Source organism: Orbicella faveolata, unplaced genomic scaffold, assembly GCF_042242905.1.
Source record: "Orbicella faveolata isolate gen_17 unplaced genomic scaffold, um_ofav_v1 contig_24, whole genome shotgun sequence".
NCBI classification, from domain to species: domain Eukaryota; kingdom Metazoa; phylum Cnidaria; class Anthozoa; order Scleractinia; family Merulinidae; genus Orbicella; species Orbicella faveolata.
Window position 1 is genome coordinate 30,184,991 of NW_028301552.1, and position 3,692 is coordinate 30,188,682.

Sequence of the window (3,692 nt, forward strand, 5' to 3'; positions counted from 1 at the left end):
GTAATTTTCATTTCTGCTGCGCATTCATTTTTTGTCAGCCAATGAAAAAATTCGAAGTTTTTGGTGCGTCCAGAGCTACTCGTCAACGACATTTTAAGACGAGTAGCACTGGGGACGAGAATGGCGTTGCCCAGTCGCGACTGAAATGTGAGTACTTAATCTTTTGTTTTATCTCTTTTAGCTTGCTTTTGTGCTATTTTGGTGCCGAACTAAGGTAAAGTTGCATAATGATTGCCTTTATGCTTAAAACAATGTTCTGGAAGTATTCCTGAACTCATTTTTTCTTAACTGAAAAATTGTTCTTCGCATGTCAAACTAGCCTTCAGCGAAGAGGTTGCTTTCATCCAGCGTAATGCCGCTTAGTATAATTAGTTTTTTCAGATTTTCTCAACGTATAATCGGTAGATTGCTATAGCTTGAAATAACATTGATTTTATTTTGGCAATCCCCTCGTCTTGGTATTTCGTTCAACATAGAGGCTTTTTAATCGACTCGATGAATTTTGTATTCGAACAGTGTGCACATGTATTTTTTTAATGTTTACAAGAGCTGACAAACTTCTCGCTACCAAATTGTCTCGCCTGGATTTATTTCTTGTACATACAAGATTATTGCATCCTTCGCAGCATGCTGTTTACGATTCTTTATCAAAAGAGCTAGCAAAACCCCTGTATTTGAGCGGCCGATCAATATGTCGAATGGAAAACGCGGTGAGCTGAGATGTTGTTCAAAATCTATGTTTAGCAATGAAATCTATGTTTAGCACAACAAGATGTGTGTGTAATCTTGGCAGTCTAAAAATACACCTGTCTTTTTCTCAGTGAGCGGTGATACAAACTTCGGTTAAAAATCGCAATTAATTGCTTTAGCAATACACGTTTTACAAGTAAAATAATTTTTGCTCTGTACATTTGACATTTCAAAGTAGGCAAAGTTTATAAACTTAAATTGTTTCGTTATTTTTCGCAATAATTTTACATCTCTTAGTAAAACATGAATATAAGGTTGAATATAAGTAAGTATAAGGTTTAATTCCATCGAGTTATTTTTCAACTACAGTTTATCTTCAACTCGTAGATGGAGTGGACAGAACAAAAAGATGTGATGTTAGCCCGAGAAATCCTTGATGGTAACTTGCTGTCGTGACCGCAACCTGAAGCCGTTCTAGCCCCAGTTTCTTATCGGTCGTCACGTCGCCGTCGTCAACGAAAACGTCTGTTGCTTAAGGTGCCTAATGAATCATCAAGGACTGCTTTGGAATGTGCACTGCATTTCGACTGTAGTGCTGAGAAAAAATTTAAATTTTAAAAGCGCGGTTGTAAGATCTAAAAGATCTTTTTTTTCATTTTGTGATTCATATTTTATCAAAACTGGACAAGATTTTTAACTGAAAGAACTGTGTCATTTAGCATTACAATTCGGAGTCTAGCTACGCTTTGGAAGGCTGCGATGTACATATATTTTTGAATCTACGGCCGGAGGGCCATAGATTCTATGTCATCGAGCGTGTCCGTTAACGAAAAGCTGTAACAAAAGATTATTCGTACTTAAAGTGCCTATGAAGTGAAAATTGTTTTTGTTTAGTTATAATATTTACCTTATAAAAAACAAGATTCCAAAGTTTGAAACGTCTAACTTAAAAACTAACGATTTTACAAGCGCTCAAAGTTGTGCTATTTTACCCTCAAAAATGGTCAGGGGAATGGGTCGAGTTTAATCCAAAAATACCAGGCCGTGACGTCACTTTGGTGCCTCACATTTGTTTTCACAGTCAGAATTTCTTGTATCCAATGACTATTTTCAGTACGAAAAGGTGTCGAGCGATACAGAAACGAGCGAAATTTCAGAAATATCTAGCAGCCCCGAAGACGAAGAAACCAGTGAGGGAGCGGAAGAAGACGTCGAGGTAATATACAGCCAAATTAGGCCCTACTAAGACGAACCTCTAGCAGAAGACGCCGAAGAAAACACAGAAGAAAATGAAGTCGATGAAGATGGCCTTACACCAGCGGCGCTGGAAGCGAGATACGAAAGAGAAGTTCCGGTTAACTCGTGGTCGGTATACAGTATTTTTTATCGTAGACTTTTACGCTGTAATACCCAACTTTAAGTTGCGAAATCATGAAGACAAACCCGACTTGCTGTATTAGGCACGTCAATATTTACATCATAGAAGATCGAACTTTTAACTTACACTTCCCGCTTTCTTTCTGCATCCGAAAGTAAAGGATCTTTCGGCATGAATCTCTCGATTTCTCTTTTTTGTGTTAAGCTCACTTCTATCGTATGACTTCCACTTGTCTTTCAGGTGCCTATGTGAACTATACAATGACGAAAACTTAGTCGGTGCGCGCGAGTTTCGTTGCTGTAGGGAAGTCGCCAATGCGTCTGGTAAAATGACCTTCGATGGATCGATTGAACGCTGTCGCATCTCCTGTATAACACAACACGACAGAACAGCGCTTCTTCAAGTCGCTCCACTACTGAGGGACAAGGATGGGCGAACGTACCGCCGTCGAACCGGAGTACCAGAGAATGAGTGAGTTCAATTCTGCCATAATTAGATTTTTCGGAGTGGCTATTCGTACGGCACCCGAACGCGGATATCAGTTTGCTATTCGTACGGGAGTCCACAATTTTCGTAGAATTTCTATGTAATAACTTATTTTTGCCGATCCAACATATTATATGTATATTTTGTTGGCTCAAAAAATCACATCCCAAATTTCTGACCCTTGAATTTTTTATCACAAAGAAAAACATCAGAAACTGAAAACCATTGAAAACCATAAAACCATCTGCAAAACACATTTGCTACAACTTAAACTTTATGTAGGCGAGACTCTCCACAAAATACTTGCCATTTTTCCTACCAAAACCCTAAAAATGCTTCATTCCTTTGAAATCCAGAGTACCCCCCCCCCCCCCCGGGGGACCTGATAAATGACAAAAATAATGTATTATTTTATAACATCTAACTAAGTGAAATGTAAGCAAGTAAAGGAATGAAAAAAATTGATAGTCATTTTATTTTACAGATTCATCCGGGCAGTTGCATTTCGCTGGATCATTCGCTGGCTGTTTTCTTACATGGGATGGGAAAACAGAAGACCACTCCCAGCTTGCATCTATGACAATATAAGAGCACGCTACCCAACTCCACACAGACAGTCAAGAGGCTATGATGATGTGTAGTTTTACTTTATTAATAGGAATCAAATCTATTATTTTTGGTTTTAAAAGCTGATAATCCTCAGCTGTAATGGATGTTGTCTTCTTGAGATGCATATTTTTAAACATAAAACTGCTAGTGCATTCTCTAAAAAAGTTGTGAATGAATAATAATTATTACTTAGTTTTAAGAGTGCACAATTATTAAAACAGAATCGATTTTTTGGGTGTATGTGACTTCATGGGACAGCTCTGTTGCTGTCTATCCTTGTGATGTGAAAAGAAGGGTCTAAAGCTTTCTGCGATGTTTCAAGGTGATTTATTGTACTACAATCGAAGGTCAATGCAAGTGTTCACAAGTGGTAAATAGTTTCAATTTAATCCTACTGCCACTGAAGCCCCTTTTTTGTAAAGTGAGAGAGCGGTTTTCAAACAAGGAACCGTTGCCAGCAAGGATTCACGCAGCAATAGATCAAACGATGATCAAACGTAATAGTTTGGTGTAGTGCAAAGCAAGCAAC

The 3,692-nt window shown here is 38.2% G+C and overlaps 1 pseudogene across 1 annotated transcript; it reads left to right on the plus strand.

The window, feature by feature from the left end:
* The first annotated feature begins 1,744 nt into the window (after positions 1-1,744).
* Positions 1,745-3,476, plus strand: LOC149111270 (uncharacterized; annotated as a pseudogene). The gene is made up of 3 exons (XR_016208084.1): positions 1,745-2,055; positions 2,309-2,539; positions 3,039-3,476. The product of XR_016208084.1 is annotated as an uncharacterized LOC149111270 (transcript).
* Positions 3,477-3,692: the final 216 nt, after the last annotated feature.